At 37.3% G+C, this 19,129-nt stretch overlaps 2 non-coding genes across 2 annotated transcripts; both read right to left on the bottom strand.

The window, feature by feature from the left end:
* Positions 1-5,319: 5,319 nt before the first annotated feature.
* Positions 5,320-5,426, bottom strand: LOC141662231 (small nucleolar RNA R71). Its single transcript, XR_012550354.1, has one exon. It is a non-coding gene; the product is annotated as a small nucleolar RNA R71 (small nucleolar RNA).
* Positions 5,427-18,514: 13,088 nt separating this feature from the next.
* LOC141662230 (small nucleolar RNA R71) lies at positions 18,515-18,621 on the bottom strand. Its single transcript, XR_012550353.1, has one exon. It is a non-coding gene; the product is annotated as a small nucleolar RNA R71 (small nucleolar RNA).
* Positions 18,622-19,129: the final 508 nt, after the last annotated feature.

Here is a 19,129-nt window from a genome sequence, read left to right as displayed (position 1 = left end):
ATGTAACAAATATCAAGTATATTCAAATAAACTCTGTTACAATAGAACTGTTGTTCTATCTTAGTGATGAACAATATCACTAAGAGCTGCTAGGTTACAATATATAATCTTCTCGATAATGATAACACATATAGTGTAAACCCTAAGCTGTGTTTATATAGTACACAGTTACAAGATATCTTCTAATTGATATGGAATATAATTCTGTCTCCTAAAATATATCAATCAGATATCTTCTACAAGTCTTCTAGTCCTCTAACTCTTCATGCATATCTTCTTTTATTTTAGTCCAGATCTTCTCCTGTAAATCAGCCGCATTCCTTAACCAGAAATCTTCCTGCACTTAAGTCCTGATATATATCTTCTGACGCCTTAAGTTCTGATATTAAGTTCTGACTTCAGTAAGTTCTGATTTCCAATAAGTCCTGATAAGTCCCGTTGTTAAGTTCTGAAAGCTAAACACAAATCATATTAGACATGACATCTCAAATATATCTAACAATCTCCCCCAACTTGTAAATTATGAAAAATATACAAGTTAATAGATTTGATGATGTCAAAAACATTTAAGTACAAATGCAATGAGAGTTTAATTAGAAAACTAACTACAACTTACAGTCCTTGTAGCGTTTACCAATCTCACCGAGTCAATCTAAATCCAAAGTGATTCTTGACAAAGTTTGATATCAGCTTTTCTTCTTTATTCCTCAGGACTTGAGCTAGTGTAGCTTTGACTTGCTTCAATTCTTCACCCTGACTTCCAATCTGGTAGATTGCAGTCCTAAGTGCTGAGATGTGATTTCTTTCTAAACCATCACAAGTCTGATTACACTTGGATGGGAAGAGTCTTCATTGTAGCACAGACATTTCTCTTTCAGAATGACTTCAAGTTTAGCAGAATCCTTCTTCATTGGAATTTCACTTCCATCATCTTCAACTATATTAGGAATGAAGCCTGTAACCCTTGAACCAGAATTTCTTGCTTTATATCTTATGGTCTTCATTATAAAATTTGACCATCTCCTGGTACTCTCAGACTTTATCTCTAAAAGATAATGAAAGAATTGAAGTTCTTTCAGAGATTTGTTCAGCACATGTGATTCTGACATTTGATATGTTCTTCCATATTCAAGAAATAGAATCAGATTTTCTTTGATATTATGCTTATTATGAGCATCCAGTACCACTTGAACAGATATAACCTTATCAAGGTGTTTCTGTGTAACTTCTTCAAGAGGTTTGTCAGTCAATAGAAATGGATGTCTTGTAAGCACGTCAACTCCTGTCTTGATTTTGGCTTCATCAGAACCTAGTTCAGCTCTGTCTCTTGCTTCTCTGGCTTTCAATCCAACAGTCATGAAATCAGATAGCAGCTGGCTTTTCTTAGGATCTGATGGATTAATATTCTTCCATAGGAGTTTTCTCTTATCAGTAAATGTCAATTTATTCAAATCAACTTGAGCTTTGTCAAAGGTTGATGTCTTGATGACTTGATCAGAATTTGCTATTTCTTCTGTAGCTTGCTGTCCTTCATTCTGAACAACTTGAGTTGTGTCAGAGGTTGTTTTAGATTCTTCAGTTATCTTCCTTCTCTTCAGAGTTTGAATAGTTTCATCTACTGCAGCAGCATCATCAAATACTTGAACTAGTTTGCATACAGGTTTCATCAGGATTTAAGGAATCTTCATCTCCTGTGGCTTTGTTAGTTCATCAATTTTTCCTTTCCTTTAACTTTGGGATCAATCTGTGATCTTGTCTTGGGCTTTGAAGCTTCAGAATTTGACTTTTCCTTGATCACAATGCCTTTTACCTTAGGTCTTGGAGGTTTCTTAGCATCAGAAGCTTTAGACTTTAGATTTGTCTTCTCAGCTACAAATCTAGCTTCACCCTCCTTTAAATTCTCTAAATCCATTCCAGGATTATGCTTGAGAAATAATCTTCTAGCAATCTCTTCATCAAGTGTCTGAATTTTAGGATCCTTGTATTAGACAGTAGTCTGCTTTCCCTTTAGCTTCAGAGTTTGCAAAAACTTCTGAGAGTCTTTACTTCCTCCTTGAATCAGAACATCAGAACTTGATATCAGATTTTGATTATCAGAACTTGCTATCAAATTTTGAGTTTGAGTAGCTTCAGAACTTGTCTTCTTTTGTGTAGAAGATTTGCTAGCATCAGAAATTAGTTTCCTTGAAGAAATTTTGCTGCTTTGCCCCTGACTTTGACCTTGACCCTTGCTAGGGTTTCCCTGATCATCTTCTTTGTCATCCTTTTTCTTCAGTACTTGAATATTAGAGCATTTGGACTTAACTATCTTCTCCCCCTTGTTAGCATCATCTGGTAGTAGGAGAGAGAGAGAAGAAGTTCTACTGAAGATTGAATTTCATTAAGTTGAGCTTTTTGAGAAGCTTGATTCTACAATACCTCAGTAATTTGGGCCTGTTGCTGTTCTTGAATCTTCTCAATAGCTTCAACTTTCTCACATATAGTTCTGATAAACCTCTTTTTATCTAGATTGATTTCCATATCCAGCTTTTTAGCTTTTTCCAGAAGTTTGTCAACCTTCTCATTAGTTGTAGAGTGTTGACCTTAGATAAGTGGCATTTTATACCACTTAGAACATCTTATAATAGCTTAAATTGGTGTCTTGAAATCAAGTATTTTGTATATTGATACGTTTTTCTAGTGTTTGTGCATTTCAGGGTATTAGTTGCATTTCGGGAGAGAATTCATCAATAATAAGCCTTGGCATGTGTTTAGCATTGCAAGTGGGAAGATAGGAGCAGATTACAGCGAAGAAACGGAGCAAAACAGATAAATTTTCCAGAAGGGGTCTGAGCGCCCACTCAGCTCTGCTGAGCGGCCGCGCAGGAAGCTGAGCGCCCGCTCAGGAAAGCTGAGCAGCCGCGCAGGGTCGTAAATTCAGATTTATTATTTTAGACTTCTATTTCTATTTGGCTTCCAACTTCTGAGTTATCTGGGTTTTATGGGACTCCTATATAAGTAGATTTCAGAGACGTTTCAAAAAGGTTGGATCGTTGTATTAATCAAGGAGCGAAGGAGATAAGGAAGAATACCGTTTTAGCACTCCGCAACGAAGAGGAAGCATATTTTCTTGTGATTCTTTATTTCGTTGTAACGTTGGATGCTAGTTTTCTTACTTTGAACCTATTTACTCTTGTAACGTACTTTGGTTTAATATAAGTAGTTTTAGTTATTATTCTCTTGTGTTTATTTATCATGTTTTCATATGAACCCATGATGACGATGAGTGCTATCATGGGCTAATCGTGATCATGGGGTCGTAACGGATTTACTATGGAATTCTTTAGTTAGTTGTTTAATACCTTAATGTGTGATGATTGTATGATATCTAGTATTGGTTGTGCGTATTTGTCTTATGTGCGTCGCGAACATATAAGATAGGGTGTTAATCTCTTGTGAAGCGACGGTGGATCTTGAGATTTAGAACTTGCCATGCTAGCATAGGTTCATGTATGAATATGCATGATCAGTGGGTAACTCTAACAATTTTATTCGCCCTATGTAATAAAAAAGGAACAACTTGTGCTTAAATCGTTATGTTGTCAATTTCTGTAGACATATAGGGACTCAACATAATTGATGCCTATTCAACTTCTATCTTAATTGTGGATGTTTGGTAGAATGGTATTAGTACAATGAAAGTTGGCTTTTATCAGTTTCGTGTTATTCGATTAATATCATCACTGTTGCATGCTAAGGGTAATAACAATAGCTATTGAAGGAAGTAGTAATGAAGTTGTGATCTCATGAGTGTTTTAATATTGTTAATTCGAGTGTTAATTAAGTGGTTAATTATAGTAGTTAATTGTAGTTAATAATTAGTTAATCAATTCTAAGTGTTATTGTCTTAACATTGAAAAGTAATCATACATTGGTGAGTGAGTTAATTGAACAATAATTAGTCTGAGTCTCTATGGGAACGAACTAGAAAGTATTCTATATTACTTGCGAACGCGTATACTTGCGCGTGTTATTAGCGCGTATTTTCGCCCTAACAAGTTTTTGGCGCCGCTGCCGGGGACTCAGCGTATTTGTTTAGTTTATGTACTTACCATCATTGGTCATTAGGACTCAGTGATTAAGACATGTGTACTTATTATTTCCGATTGTGTTTCAGGTACTTTAGTGAGCGTTTATGCAAACTCGTTCTCGTACTCGTAAGAGGACTTTAGATACAGCTGAGGAGACAGACGAAGTTATTGATATTCCGGAGAACATAGATTTTGAACATTCGGATTCAGTGTTAGATATATTTGATAATGTCATGGCTAATATGTTTTATGTTTAGCTTTCAGATCTTCTGTGAACAGGATAAATCAGTACTTAACTGTTGATCAGTACTTATACTGGAAGTCAGGACTTAAGGATATCAGTACTTATATTATCAGGAGATAATCATCAGAAGATAGATATCAGAACTTAAGTACTGAAGGACAATCAGATAAGGACAGTAGCTGATTAAAGGAAAGAAGATCGAGATAAACATAAGAAGAGATATGCATGAAGAAGGAATTCCGTGAAGAATGGAATACTTGGAAGAAAAGATATATGATTGATATATTTTAGGAAGCAGAATTATATTCCATATCAATTAGCGATGATCTTGTAACTGTGTAGTATATAAACACAGACATAGGGTTTACACTATAAGTGTTATCATTATTAGAAAAGATTATTCATTGTAACCCTAGCAGCTCTCGTGATATTTGTTCATCACTGAGAGGTAAGAGTTCCATACTGTAACAGAGTTTATTATTTCAATAAAGTTTGTTTTCTGTTACTTAAGTTCTTAAAGTTCGATTTAAGTGTACTATACACTATATTCACCCCCTCTACAGTGTGTGTGTGACCTAACATTCAGGAAGTGAGCAGAAAGAACCTTTAATCATGGGTGATCGTATTGTTCCGGCAGATCCAGCTCTTATGGACTTTTCTCGGCCTATAATTGATGACATTCAGTCTAGCATCATGCACCCGGCTATTGAGGCCAATAACTTTGAAATCAAGCCGGGCACTATTCAGATGGTGCAGAATTCTGTTTCATTCGGTGGTGCTGCGACTGAAGAACCCAACATGAACATAAGGAATTTTGTCGAGATCTGTAGTACTTTCAAATACAATGGTGTGACTGATGAGGCTATCAAGCTGAGGCTTTTCCCATTCTCTCTGAGGGATAAAACTAAGGACTGGTTACATTCTGAACCAGCTGGGTCCATCACTACTTCGCAAGATCTTGCGCAAAAGTTTCTGGTGAAGTTTTACCCAATGGCGAAGACTGCGGCTATGAGAAGTGCTCTTACTCAGTTTGCGCAGCAACCTACAGAATCTATGTGCGAAGCTTGGGAGCGTTACAAAGAGATGTTGAGAAAGTGTCCACATCATGGAATGCCTGATTGGATGGTGATCACTGGTTTCTATAATGGTTTGGGGGCCCAATCTCGGCCCATGCTCGATGCAACAGCTGGAGGCGCTTTGTGGGCCAAAAGCTATATGGAAGCTTATAATCTTATTGAGACTATGACTGCAAATGAGCATCAAAACCCAACTCAAAGGATGATGCCTGGGAAGGTAGCAGGTATTCTGGAAGTCGATGCAGCTACAGCTATTGCAGCGCAGCTCCAAGCGCTGTCTATGAAGGTCGATTCTCTAGCTACCTATGGGGTCAATCAGATAGCTATGGTCTGTGAGCTTTATGCAGGTTCTCATACTACGGATAAGTGTTCTCTTGTTAACGAATCTATTCAGTACGTAAACAATTATCCGTGACAGCAGCAGCCTGTGCCAGCTACTTATCATCCTAACAACAGAAATCATCCAAATTTCAGCTGGAGTAATAATTAAAATGCTATTCAGCAACCATATCAGCAAGGCGTGAGTATGAACACTTTGACTCAAAGACTAATGAGTCATTGAATGATTTATATGATATATTTGACAAACTTTTGAATGATTTGTCATTGGTTGATAAAGAGTATGATCTTGAAGATTCAAACCTTAAGTTCCTGTTAGCTCTTCCTGAATGCTGGGATTTGAAGGCAACGACAATAAGAGACAACTACAATCTTGATGAAACAACTCTTGACGAAATCTATGGAATGCTCAAGACTCATGAGCTGGAGATGGAACAAAGAAGCAAGAGGAAAGGAGGAAAGTCAAGGACAGTTGCTCTTAAGGCTGAAGAAGAATTCCCCAAAGCAGCTTCCTCAAAGAAAGACAAGGGTAAAGCTCTTTTCATAAAGTCTGATACTGAGTCATCAAGTGCTGAGAGTGATGATGACTCAGATTCTTAAAGCTTGCCTGAGACTGATGCTGATGAGGAGATGATGAAGCTGTGTGCTCTTATGGTGAAAGGAATCACAAAGATTGCATACAGGAAGTTCAGGAAGGGAAAGAAGTTTTCCAGGAAAAGCATAAGTTCTGATAAGAAGAATTTCAGAAGATCTGAAGGTAGAGGAGGAAAGCCTGACAGAGGAGATTACACCAATGTTAAATGCTATAACTGTGGTGAGAAAGGCCACATATCTCCTGACTGCAAGAAGGTAAAGGGTGACAGAGGCAAGGCTCTTGTCACAAAGCAGAAAAGCTGGACAGACACCTCAGACTCTGAAAGTGAGGAGAACTATGCATTGATGGCAAATGCTGATAAAGAAAGTGTTGAGAGCAGTTCTGAAGCTGCTGAAACAAAGGTACCTCAGACTACTTATGCTTTTCATACTGATGATATTAATAAGTTGAGAAGATATCTTAAAACCATGTTTGTTAGCTATAGAGACCAAACTTTAACATGTGAAAGATTAACTTCTGAAAATCTTGCATTTAAGAAAAGGAATGATTTCTTAGAAAAAGAGTTAGTCATGTTCCATCAAACTCAGAAGGATAGAGATGATGCTTTTTATGTTAGGAATGAAGTGCTAAAATTAAATGAATCTCTAAAAACTGAGTTAGAAAAGGAAAGAGAGATTATCAGGACTTGGACTAACTCTGGCAAAACAACTCAAAATTTTCTAAGTAGTGGAAACTGGAAAGAGGGCTTAGGTTATGGAGAAGATAAGAATGATAAAGGAACTGAAGAAATTAAGCCTGTTGTCAAGCAAAAGCCAAAGTTTAAACCTATTAAGTTTGTAACTGTAAAGTCTGAAAATGAGAAATCAGAAGATAAAGAGGAATTAACTTCTGACAAACTAAAACAGGAAAAGACAGCTGAAGTGAACATAGGCTTAATGACAAAGAAGCAGCTTAAGCATAAGCTGAAAGATGTCAAGAATGCAGACAAGGTAAAATCACCTAGGAAAAATAGGAATGGAAAGGAAGGTGTGAATAAAAGCAATGATTATAAACCTGTTCCTGATACTCCTAGGAAAACATGTCATAACTGTGGAAGTTCTAACCATCTGGCTTCTTTTTGCAGGAAGAATAAGAATATTAACTCCTTACCTTCAAAATCAGGAGTTAAGAGTCAGTCTGTTAGATACAAACCACAAAATCCTTGTTTTTATTGTGGTAGTTTATGGCATTCCATTTATACTTGTAAGGAATATCATAGTTTGTACTATGATTATTATCAAATAAAACCTTCTTTGAAGAAAGTTTCCATTGTTCCTTCTAGTGTAAATTCTGATTCAAAGTCTGATACTGTAAATTCTGATAAAAAAAAATGTTAACATAAACTCTGATGCTAAATCCGCTGCAAATGTTAACAAACTTAATAAGGCCAAAGGATCCAAGCAAGTCTGGGTCCTTAAAACTAATAATTAGTGGTCTTTGTGATTGCAGGGCAACAGGAAAAATATTCTAGTTCTGGACAGTGGATGTTCAGGACATATGACTGGAAATAAGGCCCTGCTATCAGACTTTGTGGAGAAAGCTGGCCCAAGTGTTTCTTATGGAGATGGCAACATTGGAAAAATATTGGGATATGGCAATATCAATCTTGGAAATGTCATAATTAAACAAGTAGCTCTGGTCTCAGGACTTAAACACAACCTACTGAGTATAAGTCAAATCTGTGACAGAGGTTATCATGTTGATTTCTTTGAAGAACACTATGAAATTGTGAGTAAATCTAAAGGCAAAGTTGTTCTGAAAGGATACAGACGTGGTAACATTTATGAAGCTAAGCTTTCAACAAGTACTGATGGTTCTGCAATCTGTCTGATAAGTAGAGCATCAATTGAAGAAAGCTGGAATTGGCATAAGAAACTCTCTCATTTAAATTTCAACAATATAAATGAACTTGTCAAGAAAGATCTTGTGAGAGGATTGCCAAACACAGTATTTGCTCCTGATGGTCTTTGTGATTCATGTCAGAAAGCCAAACAAAGAAAATCTTCATTCAAGAGCAAGACTGATTCATCAATTCTTGAGCCTTATCATCTTATACATGTTGATCTATTTGGTCCAGTAAATGTCATGTCTATTGCAAAGAAGAAGTATGCGTTGGTCATAGTGGATGAGTTCACCAGATACACATGGGTGTATTTCTTGCACACAAAAAGTGAAACTGCATCTATCTTGATTGATCATGTCAAACAGCTGGATAAAATGGTCAAAGATTCTATGAAAATTTTAAGGAGTGATAATGGCACTGAGTTCAAGAGTTTGATAATGGAAGAGTTCTGCAAAAGCCATGGAATAAAGCAAGAATTTTCTGCTCCTGGAACTCCACAGCAAAATGGAGTTGTTGAAAGGAAGAATAGAACTCTCATTGAAGCTGCACGTACAATGCTTGAAGAAGCAAAGCTTCCAACCTATTTCTGGGCTGAAGCTGTGCAGACTGCTTGTTTTACTCAAAATGCAACACTCATTAACAAGCATGGAAAAACACCATATGAGATGGTGAAGAAAAAGAAGCCAAATCTGAAATATTTTCATGTATTTGGATGCAAGTGTTTTGTTCTCAAGACTCATCCTGAACAACTATCAAAGTTTGATCTAAAAGCTGATGAAGGAATCTTTGTTGGATATCCACTTTCCACAAAAGCCTCCAGAGTCTATAATTTGAGAACAAAAGTGGTCATGGAATCTATCAATGTCTCTTTTGATGACAAGAAGATCACTGGTCTTAAAGATTTCATTGACCATGATCAGCTGAGATTTGAAAATGAAGACTCATATTCTGATACTGAAAATCCTGACAGTCTAAGTCCTGATACTGCAAACTCTGATGGATTAAACTCTGATGTTATTGAAACTGTGGTGACTACGTTAAAGGAAGATGCACCTATGCAGGGGGAGCATACTCAAGATCCTACCACATCTCAAGAAACATCCGAACATGCATCTGGCTCTTCAAGTTCTGATTCGTCAAGTTCTGATAAGCCAAGTTCTGATAGTGCTGAAAATCTAAATACTGAAGAATCCAACTCAGAGAGCATAGTTTCAGGGGGAGCATCAGAAAATGAAAATGTAGATAGCATGGATCATGGGGGAGCATCCAGTTCTAGAGAAAACCTTCCATCTGCAAGGAAGTGGACAAAATCACATACACCTGATTTGATAATTGGAAATCCTGATGCAGGTGTCAGAACTAGAACAGGTACTTCAAATGAGTGTCTTTACAATTCTTTTCTCTCTCAGACTGAGCCAAAGAAAGTGGAAGAAGCTCTTCAAGATGCTGATTGGGTGCAAGCAATGCAGGAATAGTTGAATGAATTTGAAAGAAACAAAGTCTGGACCCTAGTACTAAGACCAAAGAATAGATCTGTTGTTGGTACAAAGTGGGTATTCAGAAACAAAACTGACAGTGATGGCATAATTACAAGGAATAAGGCAAGGCTGGTTGCAAAAGGATATTCTCAACAGGAGGGAATTGATTATGATGAAACATTTGCACCAGTTGCTAGGTTAGAAGCCATAAGGATATTTTTGGCTTATGCTGCTCACAAAAAGTTTACTGTCTTTCAAATGGATGTGAAAAGTGCTTTTCTCAATGGAGAATTGGAGGAAGAGGTATATGTTGAACAACCTCCAGGTTTTGTAGATACCAAACATCCAGACTATGTCTACAGACTTGACAAAGCACTTTATGGACTTAAGCAAGCTCCTAGAGCATGGTATGAGATTTTAGCTCAGTTTCTTTTGGAAAGTGGATTCCACAGAGGGACAATAGACAAAACACTGTTCTACCTCAACCATGGAAAGGAATTACTTCTGGTCCAGATTTATGTTGATGATATCATTTTTGGATCTACAAATGAAAACTTTGCAAGAAGTTTGCCAAACTAATGCAGTCAAGATATCAGATGAGTATGATGGGGGAACTTAGCTATTTTCTGGGCCTTCAAGTGAAGCAGAATGAGGAAGGCACTTTTATTTGTCAAACCAAGTACACCAGAAACTTGCTAAAGAAATTTGGAATGCAAGATTGTTCAAGTGCATCCACTCCAATGGCCACTGCAACAAAACTGGATAAGGATACCGGTAAATCAGTAGATATTACTGACTACAGAGGTATGATTGGCTCTCTACTCTATCTAACTGCTAGTAGACCTGATATCATGTATGCTACCTGTCTTTGTGCAAGATTTTAAGCAGATCCAAGAGAACCTCACTTAACAGCTGTAAAAAGAATCTTTAAGTATCTTAAAGGAACAGCTGCTCTGGGATTATGGTATCCTAGAGAATCAGATTTTAAACTAATAGGTTACTCAGATGCAGATTTTGCAGGTTGCAAAATTGACAGGAAAAGCACAAGTGGAAGCTGCCAATTTCTTGGAGGCAGATTGGTTTCTTGGTACAGCAAGAAACAAAAGTCAATTTCCACATCAACTGCAGAAGCAGAGTATATTGCTGCAGGAAGCTGTTGTGCACAGATTCTTTGGATGAAGAATCAGTTACTGGATTATGGGTTAACATATTTCAAAATCCCTATTTACTGTGATAATCAAAGTGCTATTGCTATGACAGGTAATCCAGTTCAACACTCAATGACAAAGCACATCAGCATCAGGTACCACTTCATCAGGGAACATATGGATGAAGGTACAGTGGAATTGCATTTTGTTCCCACAGATCAACAATTGGCAGATATCTTCACAAAACCATTATGTGAAGCTACTTTTACAAGATTGGTAAATGAACTTGGAATGGTTTCAGGTTCTTTCTCTAAATCTGCTTAGACTTGTTCTATGAATCAGACTTTATGCTCAGTATTTACAGAATTAATCTCATTGTATATTCTGTGCTTAATTGATAAATGTCTTTAAGTACTGACTGTTGTCTGATATATGTTTCTAAACTATGATAAGTGATATGTTTGTTCTAGTACCTATTCATTCCTATGAGGATAACTGTGCTAGATACTGACCTAGTAGTCTTCAATAAACAAATGATTCTATGGAAGAAGTAATTATTTCAGTGGAAATCTTATGACACTAGCAAATTCTGATAACTGAGCTTAGTTAAGTTTACTTTGTATATCTTATTACTAAGTCACAAATTAGAATAATGCTACTCATCTGTTAAGTTCTGATACTAGTAAAACTGCTGAATGTACTAAGTGCTGATAAACCTCTCTTATCATAAGAAAAAGCAAAAAGATCAAAGATTAAAATCAGGTACTCCTTTGAGATCTAGAGTAAAAATGTGGAAGGGACGACCCAAGTGCATTGCTGGTATTAAGTAAATATGCATCAGAAAAGCAAAATATTTTCTTGGTGACTTTTCACACTCTATGATTACTGGAGAAATACTCTGAAAATAGCATAAATTCTGATAAACAGTCGTGACTCACTTACACTGAGAAGCCACTGTAAAACAGAATTACAAAAGATGCATAAAATTAGCACAAAACAGTTGAGATGGACTCTAGCATGAACTCATTCATCAGTAGGTTTCAGGACAATGACAGATCTTTAGCAAAATTTTAGTTATGCCTTATTTCTAAGATGTACTGAAGTGAATCAGACTTTACTCTTTGTCTGTTTTTAGCTTAATGCACACACTAATCACTCCATCTGAATGATGAAAATTTCTGTGGTGGTCTATGTTATTTTAGATAAACAGTCATTGTGTCATTATTGCACAAATTCTGAGGACAAGTTCTAAGTTACACGTTCTGATGATTAAGTTCTGACGTCCATAACTCAGAACTTGTATGAGTATTTACTAAGATGGGCATTCCTTTTTCGAGTTAAGAAATTATGTTCTTGTGACTGTTAAGTTCTGGTATAGGTCTACGTTCGGATTTCTCAGTCTAATCCTTTACTTGGCTTATCTGTGAATAAAATTTGATAACAGTCTCAGTTCGAACTCGAATATGTTGAAGTGGAAGATTAATAGTCACTATGATTAGGATTAATGGTATTTGTACTTGAACAGTCCACTGTTTCTTGTGTCTTGTGCGGTCTAGACCATGATTCCCCTTTCCAATGACTGTTATTCTTTTTCAAAGTCTAGGGAGACGAGGTAGAATTAATTCTACCTGTCAGCATTAAATATCTTTGCGTCTCTTGGCATTCTCTTGCCTATATAAGCAACCACTTCACATCAGTCTTTCCATCACATTCTTCTCACACACTTATCCTCCTTCTTCTATCAAAAACACAATGGTTCGATACAACATGTTTTTGAACAACCAAACCTTCACTATGGAGCTAAGTTGTGCCGAGTGGCAACAGGAGTGGCATGTAACAGCCATTCCTGAGGAGATCTGGGATTCTGTCCCACAGGAGGTGCTAACTCACCTTCTATTCTTCTATATGGATTACCATCGCCATCTGGAGCGATTTGAGGAGGAAAGGCGGGAAGCTATCCGTCAACAAGAGCGAATCATACGACTCGCCATCTTGTTCGTCGAAGATAGGAAGAGGAAGATGACTTAATCTTGTCTTCTTCCTGTTCTTCTTCATCCTCAGCATTGTCAGGCTTCTTAGCTAGGACTAAAGCTGTTGATGTTAGGATTAGGAGCTTAGGGAAAATCTTGTATAAGTATTGATGTAATTTCCATTTCATAAATGTATTGTCTTGATATATTCATGAAAATTGTTTTTACTTCAAGATTTTGTCTCTGAGTTATTTTATCTTGTGTTGATAAATCCTGATTGATATTCTGATGACCATATAACTTTTGTTTTATATTAAGTTCCGATTCATTTTCAGCACTTATATATCTAATTTATCTTGGTCATTTTCATGTGATGTATTTTCAGAATTTCAATGATGCAATGAAAAATAATTCAATCAGTGCTAACGGTTTAAATTTTGAATTAAAACTGTTTCTCTTGATAAATGGAACGGTTTTTCCTTGAAACTAGGCAACTGGGTAAGTAATGATTCCTGTTTTCTCGAGCCCAGTAACTGTTCGTTATTACTACATGTCTGACAGGTGTCCAACGGTAACATTTTTGTTCAGAGTATAAGTACAACAGAGAGAAGATTTCTTTAATCTTTTATTTTCTTTATACTTTATCTCTCTCCTTACTTTTACTCTCCTTCTCTTCTTTCTCACGTTGGTTTTTCATACAGACATTATCTCAAACACCTAACAGGCATCCTTGAAACTCAATATTTTTTTCACATGACACCAAAGGATTTAATCATTGATGGAGCAAAGTTTGTTCCAAACAACTATGCTGCAATTCTTGATCATGCTGACGCTCTATCTGAATTACACTTTGTGCAAGATCTTCTTGCACATAGTGAGGTTGGGTACGCCTTAACTCAGCCTGAATTATTTTCAAGTCAACAAGTTCTGAGGTTCTGGAGGACTGGAGTTTTTGATGATGGTGGTAACCGTGGAACTCCCAGTATTATCTTCCAAGTGGGTGATTCATCCTTTGTAGTCACTCCTGGTACAGTACGCACGGCTTTACATCTTCCAGAGGATTGTACTTTCTCAGTTCCAGAGGACTCAGCCCTTCGGGAGTTAATGGCTGAATTGGGATATGAAAAGAGTCTGACGAAACTTGGACAGTTGAAACGGGCTAATATCAGAAGAGAATGGAGTTTCTTCTTTGATTGCATCACCAAAGCTTTTGGGAACAAATGTTCAAATTTTGATGCTATCCCAATTCTGAGTCAGCACATAGGGTATGCTATTATCCATTAAACTCATTTTGATTTTGCAACTGGAATAATTGGTTTTATTGGGGATAGGATGACAGAGGATCGAGATGTTGTTTATTTTGCTAGATTCTGTCAACTTATTTACACTTACTGTACTGATGAACCTCATTTATTCAGCACTCAAACCCCACCTTTTAAGGTTGCAAAACGATACTTTAATGACCTGGTAAATGCTGATACTAAGAAGAAAGTGGTTAGACCATTACAGATTCCTAAGTCTGTGAAACAGATCCTGGTAAATGCTGATCCTGATACTTATAGATCTGTTTACTCAGATGTCCAACCACCTCCAACCACCCAAAATCCATCAACCTCAGTACCTACCTCTCATTCTACTCAACCTACCCTCAGAACTTATCTCAAATCCTATCTCTCCACTTCACAGACTGCTCAACCTTCTTCTTCAGCACCTACTGTGAAGCCTATATCCTCTAAGCCAAAGAGAACAAAGACTGTTCCTCAAACACCTCAAAAGAGGAGGAGAATTACTTTGAGAGATGAATCAGATTCTGAGGAACAGATTCCTTCCTCAGAACCTGTGGTGGTTGAAGCTGAGAAAGCAACTTCTCAGAAGGATTATGAAATTGGGGGTTCTAGGCTTCTCAAGAGGCTTAGACGTATGATAGTTCCTGAAACTCCCAAGGAATCCAAATCAACAAGGAAGTACAAGAAACAGAGGGCACAAAGGCCAGTTTCAGATGATGAGGAGGAAGCAGCTAAGGAAGGGGATCAGGAATCTCTGATCTCACAAGACAAGGAATTTGCTCCAGTCACTTCTTCTCCATCAACTCCATCTCAGGAAGCTGTATCTGACAAGGCCAACTCACCATCTGTGTCTCTTGTTGATCCAGGCACAAGTGCTGAAATTGATATTCAGAATCTGGTTGTGCCTACAATACTTTTCTTAGAAGCTCCAATAGCAAATAATCCTTCCATAACACCTGTTACTGATGCTGTTCAAACTCCAGAGTTATCAACAACACCTTCTCTGCATCAAGATGCTGATGATCAGATTTTAGGTGAGCATCAGAATATGGCCGTTGATCAGAACTTAGTATCAAATCAGCAATTAGAGGATGCTGAAGCCTCCATTGCTACTCACACTGTTGTCTTATCAGAAGATACTGATTCTTTAAGTTCTGATGCTGCAAATGTTGGAGATACTGGTGAAGCTGCTATAACTGTAGATGCTGATGAAGCAGGTCCTTCAGGACATACTCCTCCACCGACTCTTCCTAATTCTGAACTGGTAAAGGAGTTTGTTATCAGGGATGCACCAGTGCCTTGGAGTGAAACTCCTGCAGGTCAGGATTGGACTAAGGAATGGAACTCAGTTTCATGTGTTCCAAATGCTTTACATCTTGCTGAGCACTTGACTAAAGCTGATGAAATGTTAAATTCTGATAATTTTAAAACCCAGCTTAGAGTCACTGCATTGAGTACTAAGCATCTCCAAGGTCTTCATTCCAATACTCATGCAGAGCTACACAAGATTCAGGAGAACTTTATCAAACAGGAACAAGTTTGGAAAATTGATAAGAAAAAGTTCTTTCAACCTACCATTGACAGGATTGCTTATATTGAGAAAACTCAAGAGAAACAACAAGCTCAGATTGATCAAATTCTGACAAATCAAGCTTCTCAGCAATCGCAACTTACTGAAATCCAGACCTCAGTGAAACTACTTATCTCTCTTTTATTACCTGCTGATGCTAAAAAGGGGGAGAAGGTAATTAAGTCCAAATGCAAAACCAACAAGACACTGCAAGGAAAGGATGATGGAAAAGATGACCAAGGAAACTCTGAAATGGGTAGTGGTCATAGTCAAGGTAGAAGGTTTATATCAAGACAAGCTAGTCACAGAACAAGTTCTGATACTGGGAAAAGAATAAGTTATGCTGCTGGTAAAAGGATAAGTTCTGATGAACTTCTAGATCTTGATGAGGAAATGTCAAGACAGTTATTTCTTCAAAGAAAATCCAGGGATGGACTTGGAAAGTTTAAAGGAAGAAGAAGCCAGACTTAAATCAGAGAAAGTCACATCTAAATCTGAAGCTTCTGGTAAAAAGTTACTTCCAAAACTTAAAGGCATTGTGATCAAAGAAAGGACACATACTGAAGCAACATTGGCTAGATCACAACCACAGATAGATCCAAGATCCAAGGGTAAAGAAAAGTTTGGTGAACCTATCAAGGCTTATGTACCTCCTGAGGAAGAAGAAATTACTGATGGAAAAGATGATCTTGCTCTGACTTCAAGAAAAGTTCTTAAAACAACCTCTGACATGGCTCAAGTTGTTCAGAGTCAAGAAATTGTAAGTTCTGATATTCAGAAGAAGCAAGTAACCTCTGACAGAGCTCAAGTTAACTTGATATCAGAAAAGAGATCAAAGACACTCCTACCAGGATTCACTAAAGCAAAACAGACTCAATCTTTGAAGACTACTGCAAGTGGTTTTGAAGCAAGAGTAGTTACTGGAAAGGAAGCTAGAGATAAAACTGGATTGGGAAGTGCTGATGAAAGAAGAGTACACAACACTACCAATGATCCAACTTCCTTGAGTGAACCAGGTATTGGAGCAACTCCTGAGAGATTGAATCAACTGGAATCTGTACAGATGGTTTACCATACCTACTTGAAAGAATACATCATGTTGTATTTCATGACAGATGGTAGGGTTTATCATATAAGACAAAATGCCATTCCTTTGAAGTATTTTGAAGAATTGGAGCATGTACTTTTCTTACTTCAAGTGGATGACAGAATAACAGAGACTGCTGCAAACTACTTAAAAGAACAGATTCAGAGACAGAAAAGGCTTTATTCTGTTAAGTCTGACAGCATATATGTTCCAAAGTACAGAGATCACAATGGTGATATTGTTGATATGAAGCCTAATACTGCACAGATCAGAACGTATCTTGGTATTAAGGGACTTGAATTCAATCTTGAGTCTGACAAAGCTTATGTCATAAGACTAGATCAGGAGTTGAGAAAAGCAAAGATTAATGATCTCAGAGCTGCAATCTTTCAAACTGGTGAAGATACTGCAGAGCTTAAAGGTGTTAAAAGGAGAATAATTGATGAACTAAGATATGCTGAGAAATGTTTGTTGAAGAACTATCTCAGAACAACTCCTGACATCAGAGAGATCAGAAAATGAAGAAGCCAAGTCGAAGATCTACAACTGCTTAAATTCTGATATTTATACAGATTGAAGTTGTTATCAGAAGTTGAAATTGGTAAAAAATTTAAGGACTGTAAGTTGTAGTTATCTAGTCTATTTCTCATGCATTTGTACTTAATGTTTTTGACATCATCAAATATCTGTTAAACTTGTATATTTTGTTAATTTACAAGTTGGGGGAGATTGTTAGATATATTTGATAATGTCATGGCTAATATGTTTTATGTTTAGCTTTCAGATCTTATGTGAACAGGATAAATCAGTACTTAACCGTTGATCAGTACTTATACTGGAAGTCAGGACTTATGGATATCAGTACTTATATTATCAGGAGATAATCATCAGAAGATAGATATCAGAACTTAAGTGCTGAAGGACAATCAGATAAGGACAGTAGCTGATTAAAGGAAAGAAGATCGAGATAAACATAAGAAGAGATATGCATGAAGAAGGAATTCCGTGAAGAATGGAATACTTGGAAGAAAAGATATCTGATTGATATATTTTAGGAAGCAGAATTATATTCCATATCAATTAGCCATTATCTTGTAACTGTGTAGTATATAAACACAGACATAGGGTTTACACTATAAGTGTTATCATTATTAGAAAAGATTATTCATTGTAACCCTAGCAGCTCTCGTGATATTTGTTCATCACTGAGAGGTAACAGTTCCATACTGTAACAGAGTTTATTGTTTCAATAAAGTTTGTTTTCTGTTACTTAAGTTCTTAAAGTTCGATTTAAGTGTACTATACACTGTATTCACCCCCTCTACAGTGTGTGTGTGACCTAACATTCAGGAAGTGAGCAGAAAGAACCTTTAATCATGGGTGATCGTATTGTTCCGGCAGATCCAGCTCTTATGGACTTTTCTCGGCCTATAATTGATGACATTCAGTCTAGCATCATGCACCCGGCTATTGAGGCCAATAACTTTGAAATCAAGCCGGGCACTATTCAGATGGTGCAGAATTCTGTTTCGTTCGGTGGTGCTGCGACTGAAGAACCCAACATGAACATAAGGAATTTTATCGAGATCTGTAGTACTTTCAAATACAATGGTGTGACTGATGAGGCTATCAAGCTGAGGCTTTTCCCATTCTCTCTGAGGGATAAAGCTAAGGACTGGTTACATTCTGAACCAGCTGGGTCCATCACTACTTCGCAAGATCTTGCGCAAAAGTTTCTGGTGAAGTTTTACCCAATGGCGAAGACTGCGGCTATGAGAAGTGCTCTTACTCAGTTTGCGCAGCAACCTACAGAATCTATGTGCGAAGCTTGGGAGCGTTACAAAGAGATGTTGAGAAAGTGTCCACATCATGGAATGCCTGATTGGATGGTGATCACTGGTTTCTATAATGGTTTGGGGGCCCAATCTCGGCCCATGCTCGATGCAACAGCTGGAGGCGCTTTGTGGGCCAAAAGCTATATGGAAGCTTATAATCTTATTGAGACTATGGCTGCAAATGAGCATCAAAACCCAACTCAAAGGATGATGCCTGGGAAGGTAGCAGGTATTCTGGAAGTCGATGCAGCTACAGCTATTGCAGCGCAGCTCCAAGCGCTGTCTATGAAGGTCGATTCTCTAGCTACCTATGGAGTCAATCAGATAGCTATGGTCTGTGAGCTTTATGCAGGTTCTCATACTACGGATAAGTGTTCTCTTATTAACGAATCTGTTCAGTACATAAACAATTATCCGCGACAGCAGCAGCCTGTGCCAGCTACTTATCATCCTAACAACAGAAATCATCCAAATTTCAGCTGGAGTAATAATTAAAATGCTATTCAGCAACCATATCAGCAAGGCGTGAGTAAACAGTTCAATCCACAT

This window comes from Apium graveolens, chromosome 5 (assembly GCF_009905375.1).
Source record: "Apium graveolens cultivar Ventura chromosome 5, ASM990537v1, whole genome shotgun sequence".
Taxonomy (NCBI): Eukaryota; Viridiplantae; Streptophyta; class Magnoliopsida; order Apiales; family Apiaceae; genus Apium; species Apium graveolens.
Note: the sequence above shows the minus strand (reverse complement) of the source record. Positions and strands in the feature narration are given on the sequence as shown.